Consider the following 8,014-nt stretch of genomic DNA (forward strand, 5'->3'; position numbering starts at 1 on the left):
GTCGTTACCGGCCACCAAAAGCACACAGTCCCCAAGCTAGATAGCTAAGGGATATCTTATAAAAGTATGATGCTTGTATATCATTAGAAGCGAGCGCAGTCGTACTTTTAGCCAGAAAATAAATGTTCGGGTAATTCTGGGACACCCTGTAGGAACCGATGTGGTTCGCAATAAAATATATGCGTTCGTAATAAATTGCTAAGATGAGGTCAATGTTCAGGTCATTCGAGGGCATCCATTGTCCATTTGGCTCGATTACATATATAAAAATCAAAATGTCTGTACGTAACGCGTCAGTCACGCTTGGCGGGCTATTGCTCCGGAACGGTGCGGGCTACGGGGGTGAAATTTTCGACGTAAGTCGGACGCGTGCATCTGTTTGTCGTGTTAAATTTTCGAGGGAGTGGGTTCGGCGGTGTGCACGTGGCGGGCGCATTTTTGCAGCATTTTGGGCCGCGACCGGCGCCGATCAGAGAGCACGCGCCTTAGGCTCAGTTTCTTCGCTTGCAAAGCTGAGCGAAATCAGAGCCGGAAGGTCACTGACCTTTGGCAATGAATACCGGAACAGAGCACCGCCGGCCAGGAGGAGACGCCAAATTTATTCTGGCAATAACTCGGCCGCTACTGGGCCGATTTTAATGAAAATTGATCTATTACGCTGCACGTAATGCTGTCCCTCTTTACGCTGCGCGTAATGCTGTCCCTCTAGTTACATATATAAAAATCAAAATGTCTGTACGTATGTACGTATGTAACGCGTCCGTCACGCTTGGCGGGCTATTGCTCCGGAACGGTGCGGGCTACGGGGGTGAAATTTTGGGCGCAAGTCGGACGCGTGCATCTGTTTGTTGTATTAAATTTTGGAAGAGGTGCGCTCGGCGGTTTGCACGTGGCGGGCGCATCTTTGCGGGATTTTGGGCCGCGGCCGGCGCCGAGCAGACGGCACGCGCCCTAGGCTCAGATTGTTCGCTGCGAAAATGAGGGAAAACAGAGTCGGAGGTCGTTGACCTTTGGCAATGAATACCGGAACAGGGCACCGCCGGCCAAGAGGAGACGCCAAATTTATTCTGGCCATAAGTCGGCCGCTACCAGGCCGATTTTAATGAAACTTGATTTATTACGTTGCGCATAATGCTGTCCCTCTTTACGCTGCGCGTAATGCTGTCCCTCTAGTTACATATATAAAAATCAAAATGTCTGTACGTATGTATGTATGTAACGCGTCAGTCACGCTTGGCGGGCTATTGCTCCGGAACGGTGCGGGCTACGGGGGTGGAATTTTGGGCTCAAGTCGGACGCGTGCATCTGTTTGTCGTATTAAATTTTGGTGGGGGTGCGCTCGCCGGTTTGCACGTGGCGGGCGCATCTTTGCGGAATTTTAGCCGCGGCCGGCGCCGATCAGAGAGCACGCGCCGTAGGCTCAGTTTCTTCGCTTGCCAAACTGAGCGAAATCAGAGCCGGCAGGTCACTGACCTTTGGCAATGAATACCGGAACAGAGCACCGCCGGGAGACGCCAAATTTATTCTGGCCATAACTCGGCCGCTACTGGGCCGATTTTAATGAAACTTGATTTATTACGCTGCGCGTAATGCTGGACACCTAGTTATTTTAAAAAACATTTGATTTCAACGTTTTAACTTTACCTTGCACGAACAGAGGAGCAGAAGCGCATACAAATAAGTGATGGCTCCCTTATAGCCATAACGGGAGTACGATTCTTAGATAAACGGAAATAAGTCGTTAAATTTGAACTCCGACGAACAATAAAGCATCCATGAGAGGCTGAAATCGTTTACGAATGACCGACTTAAAAAAGGTGTAGCGGGTCCAAAACTACGGTTTCATTCTTTGCATGCTTATTACTGTCTGGTGGGGCAATGTGAGGGGGTTATAAACTAATGCAAAGGCATGGGTTGGATGGTCTACTTTTTACTTATTTAGTGTTAAAAAAGTTCATCAGGTTTCAGGATTTGTGGGCACAAACTATAGGTACACGCTATAAACAAAGTCATGTAAAGCGACTTGATTATGTCAACAGTGGTCAGTGGACACATGTACGGCCAGCGCTTTGCGGTCCAGCACCGGGAGCCCGGCCGCAGCCGGGAGGGCGGGGTGCAGGAGCGCCAGACCGTCTGGGAGGTGGCGCGCACCCCTATGCGCCTATGCGAGCCGAGCCAGCGCAGGCCCGGCTCGCCTAACGGTCACCGCTGCCACTTACCGTTCACATACTCCCCCTGTCATGAGAAAGCATGGGTGGGAAGCTGATTGATGAGGATACCCTTGAGGTGGGTCCGAGATTTGCTCCGCTGCCCGGTACGCTCTTACAATGGGCGCATCCGATGGTCGGCTCAGTGGCGGGGCCCGTCCCTTGCGCTGCCCCGGCCCACCGGGGGACCTCCTGTGGCGACACTCAGTCATCCATGAATTGAGCAACTGGTGCAGTCCAAGATGAAAGCTACTAAAAATCAGCTATAAACCTATTTTAACCAGATTGCACCGAATGTCACAAAATGTGTTCCAGATAACCGTTCTAAAAACGGGTATTATCTTGTCATCTACACACTTCTTTAGGATAAACTAACTACCTGTGTTTACTTGTTGATAGGGTGGGTGTCAAGGTCACATGAAGCTGCGGAGACGATGGATTTTAAGGTGACTCCGACTCAGGCTCAGACTCCGACTACGGCAAAAATTATCCGGCTTCAAAATCGACTCCAACTCCGACTCCGGACATTGCCCAGCAAGTCTTTATAATGAAATAAAATTTATTGTCGGATATCTTTTTATCTTGCCTGAAGCGAACTTTTGCGCGTTCCAAGGCAAATGTTGCAAATAAGTGCCTACTTTTTAAATAGCATGCATAAATAAAAACAGGTGTTGACGCAGCAGCCTTCTTCAGTTTTTTTTTTCAATGAAAACGCTGGTCCAAAACGGGGGTATGTTCTTAGCTTCAACAAAATCAGATTTTGAAAGGTCAACAAGCAAAATATCATGAAGCAACCAGGTGTCGGGCATGACTTTGAGCAATGCAGTGTTAACAATTCGGAGTCGGAGTCGGTAAGATTTTAGCGACTCCAACTCCGACTCAGGGCAAAACTTCCGACTCCGACTCCGACTCCGCAGCCCTGGGACTCAGGTCAAAGTTATTTTCCTTAGATGACCTCGTTTGGCGTTTCAAAACGTCTCAGCGTAGTTTTTATGAGCTGATTACAAATTAAGCACAGATATAAACATTCCGGAACTAGTTCTGGCAATATGTTACAAAACTGACAGCGATGGTTTATAGTTTATACCTAATGGATAGCCGTCGGGACGCCGGTTGACCTGACCTGACCTCGTTTGATCTACTCAAATGGATGAACACATCATCTTTGATCGTAATAATTCTTAAGTTCGAAATCAGGACTCCAGAAACATAAAGCATCACTTTTAGAAGCTCTACAAGATCTCGATTTTCCCGATATTTGGTCGTTGACCTGACCTTCGGCTTCCAGGTCAGACTAATGACCTATGTACAGGGTGAGGCAGAAAGATTTACCTGTTTGTTTTCAGTCCATGACTGAAAAATGTATGAACGGATTTTATTAAAATTTTGCATGCGGCCTCCAAACTGACTTGTGCATTTACATTGATATCGTTTTTGCATTTTGTCATAATTTTTGATGAGCGAAGATTATAATTATTAGATTATAATTTGATGGCGAAGATTATAATTAACCCTCGCCCTGGTAGGGCGCCCGAGCTTTTTTTGCGATGCAAACCGAACTATTAGTCGGATTGTGCTTAAATTTTAAATGGCCTCTGGGGCATCCTTCGCGCAACTTTTGGTAAAAAAAAATCGGGTCATACCTATCAGGCCACCGAGCTGCGACGTCATAATACATAGTTACAACCTCCGACCGTTTTTGACAAAATCGCACATACCGTAACTGGGCTTGGTCTCATCGACAAGAACGAAACTATATCCCGTGTAATTTATGCTAGAATTTGGCTATCAACTGACCGGTGTGCAACGAGCAGATAGGTATTGATACTCGGCAATGGTTATTTTTGTTGTTTTGATTTTTTAATATAGGTATGTTTAGAGCTGTGGTGGCTATTTGTTTAGGCACCAAACAACATCAGTGATAGCGAGGTTATCGTTTTATTGCGTGCAACGATATGTAGACTGTTCTAATTACCGCACGGTCGGGGGTAACACCGTGACTTGGTGGAAGAGTGAGGTTATGACCTACTTTTCCAGGTATGCTCAGCTCAGTTTAAATTAGTTCATTCAATCAATCATCCATAGGCACACACCCAATGATGGATGAAGTCATAATATAAAACAAAGCTTGTTCAAAAATAAGGCTTGCATGGTGAAAGGAAGTAATATTTGCGCTACTGAAACAGTTTTTCTTTCTCCAGGGTTGAACTGGAATTTTGTGTGACAGAGTATTGAGTAGGGCGTAAAAATATGTTACAAGTACCTACCACACCTTGCACTTCTCTTGATGCATCTAAAATGACCGTTGTGATGCGTGCCACGTGAAAAGTCAAGGCTGTTTAAGTCCTTCCAAGGACAATGAAAATGGATACCATCGGCTTCCACACGCCACGCCCACTTTCCCTGTAGCTCAATCAGGGGACGAATCGCTGGTTGGTTCTTTTGACCCCTCCTTCCAGGGGCGTCGCCGACGGGGGGGGTCGCGGGGGTCGTGACCCACCCCCCACTCGCGAGAACCGGGGTGTCGACCCCCCACTTTTGGCGATGCTGAGTTTTCTTTTTTAAGCTATTATGTCAGTGAAGTTGGCGTAAGCAACCTCAACAAATACAACGTCAGATTCAGAATCGCTTCAAGAGCTCCGTAGCCCTATTGCTTATAGGTCAATAAGCGGTGGGCGTGGAACATCAGCATAACAATATTTTAACCCTCGCCAGGCGAGGGCCTTTTCCATAACACGGACGGCGAGGGGGGGTTGGTACGACCCCCCTCGCGATTGGCTTCTATGGCACTTAGAAACACTAAATTTACAGGGTAGGTGGGTCCATAGGAGATCTCGCCCCTGTAAAAGTTTGGTGACTCTAAGTCAATATTTAGGGGGGTGTTGGGGGGTATGAGTGCAAAAATTTTGCTGAAGCATATCAAACGTTTTTCGGTTATAACTTTTTACCTAGTAAAGATAGTGCAAAAATAAAAGCACCAGTGAACTCAGGACGTCCGTGCGCATCGAATGATATACTTTGTTACCCATTTAAGTGAACTCTGGAATTCAGTTGCCGCTAAGCTAGTCCAATTTTCCCCTGACCTTGTACCGGCTTTTGTGACCTGGTGACCTGACCTGAAAAGACTGGGACTTCAAATTTTCAGGATAGGTGCGAAAAGGTTGCCCCAGAAGGTATGCCACCTTTGGCGGCGCTACCCGCCGCCGTTTTTTGCGAAAAACCTTAGGGGGGTTGCATCAACCCCCCTCGCCGGGCGAGGGGGGTTGATGCCACTATAGCCAGTATTCTAGTCCCTTTTTATCCCTCAAACGAATGAGCGCGCCAAAACTGACCCAAGCGTTCGTCTGATTGTCAAAATAATGGTTGCAGTCGATTCGTCGGATGACATATCAGTAACTACGAGGTAGGTACCTAACTAGCCTCAGCCCTGACTACCCTCGGACCTGCCTGAGGTAGCCGGGAAATGGGGTCAGATGGTGGACCCCTCTCGGGCTTTCCCAATAAGACGCGCAAAAAGGAGCCTATTGCAACGAAACTTCCTGTGACCTCGAGTTAATCAATTTTACACCTACTCTAAAAATTTATTGGCCATGATTCGAATATAGATGACCTTGGTTCACTTTTTTGAGTTTTATTTGCTTCCACTTACAAGTGAAGTTTTGGAACTGATTTCGAGTTTAGCGCCCGTTTGAACTTAAAGAAGTAGTTTTGATAAATGGTGGTTATGTAGTAACATGTTACGAAGCTATCGTTGGTGGTTGTCACCCACTCTTTGTAGATGGCCGGCAGGAAGCCTGCTGGTCGACCTGACCTGACCCGACCCGATCTATACCCCAAATGCATGGAGTCATCATCTTTGTCCAAAACTTTAACATCGAACTCGTACCCGGAACCCCGATAACAGCTACGGCTCACTAAGTTCTAGCAGGCCAGCTTTTTCTACTTTTGGGAGTTAACCTAAGATGACCCGGCCAAGACCTTGAAATTGGGCATCATCGGCTTTCTCTCATCACGGGCAGCATCCTCGCTTTTCCGCGAAGCTCTACCTCGATCAGGGGCCGAAAGCATACCTTCAGCGTTGCGTTGGTAAACATTTTACCTTAGCGACCCGTAAAACACGAATAAGAGCTATAGTGACACAGAAAGCGTACTCGATAGCTTTTTTAAAGCTCTTTCGCCAGCTTCGCCTCAGATAGGTATGACTTCGGGATGGCTTGTGTACCACAGAGGCCAAACAGTTAAACGGACGGATTTTGCCGAAACATTTGTTCTGTAACAACCTATATGATTCAGTGAATGTGTATGATATTCATGTTAGGTATCACCATCGTGTTTGTTTCGTCGAAACACGTCGCATGGCTTACAATTTGAACTTAAGAACTTAACTAGAAAACTTGACATCAAGTAAAGGTTAATCAATGGTCATGTCCTGACCGGAAAAGAACCCGCTGCAAAAATGTGCGATCGATCTGTGTTGCTGAGCTGAACACACTTGACACTCCAGCACTGAACATTGAACACACACTGAACACACTCCAGGTGCTGTTATTGCTCTACAGCGTCTCCATCAAAAGTTGTTGTCGAAAATGTGTTAGAGACCTTTGATGACCTAACTAATAGTAATGACTGACCATTCGAGTCACCACTGGTCATTAGCTGCGCCTTGTCTCTAAAATGAGCAGAGGTGCCATGGTTACAAAAGTATCTTATAGCGTTTTTAGCATATTCGTTCAAAGCAGAGGGCATCTCGTGCATTTTCCCATATCTTATCATGATTGATTGGTGAGGTCACATACTTCACTTTTCAGATGTAAAATCCCAGATTCATGAACTGTTGGCACTTATAATCCCATTCATTACAACAAATTTCAGACTTATAGGAGATAATCTTTTTTTTTATAAATTTAGCTCGAATGTTTGAATGGACGGATTGACAGAGCCGGAGCCCACGCTAAGCAGAGCTTGTTGCGTAGACCCCGACCCCTACCGTCCGATCGCGCAATTCCGGGTATCGGGAGAATTTAGATGCCAAAGTTTAACGTGCCCTTCAAAGCCGGACACGGCCTGCCCCACTCAACTGACTTCAACTTGCTGCGGCTGCTCCCACCAACCGCAGACCGTCGCCGTCAGGAGTCTCAAATCGAGCGCCGGGGCGTCTCGAACCCGGGCTCTCACTACCGGGAGTCCAATGCTCTACCAACTGAGCTACGGGACAGGCAAATCTATAGGAATGACAAGATTGCAGCTTTTAGAGGCATTAAAACTGAACTGAACATGACATTGTGACCTGACCTCAGGTGGCCTGTGCTGGATTTTTATGCACGATGCAAAAGTGATGTATGTAGTAACTATGTACAATAAGATACACCGCTGCTTTCGTGGCGCTGCGCGCCGAGATTTTTCTCAACACATGAAAAAACCGGGAGTGTGGCTAATAACACCTCTACCCATCAAGACGAAGACCGGAAACCCGACCCCACCCCACTCAAAAATCCGTGGCGACGCCCCTGCCTCCTCCCCCTCCTGCAATTTAAGTAGCCGCTGCGAACACTAATTCGTGCAAGGGGTCATTTTCACTTCTCCTTCGGACGCGGCAGTACGCTATACCGCCGCGCGGGGGGCCGAGGGACGCTACCTCCCGCCACACCGGTCCCGGATGACCATCGGGCCTGGGCGCCGCCGCGGCGGGCGATGGACGGCGCTACCTCAATTCAATCTCGAGAAAATCAATCACAAGCACACTGCCAAGTAGTGTACCAAGGTGGTCCAAATTTGTATCCGCCCCTCCTATTGGTCAACGTCACGGC

Source organism: Amphibalanus amphitrite, unplaced genomic scaffold (assembly GCF_019059575.1).
Source record: "Amphibalanus amphitrite isolate SeventyFive unplaced genomic scaffold, NRLGWU_Aamphi_draft 000033F_arrow, whole genome shotgun sequence".
NCBI classification, from domain to species: Eukaryota; Metazoa; Arthropoda; class Thecostraca; order Balanomorpha; family Balanidae; genus Amphibalanus; species Amphibalanus amphitrite.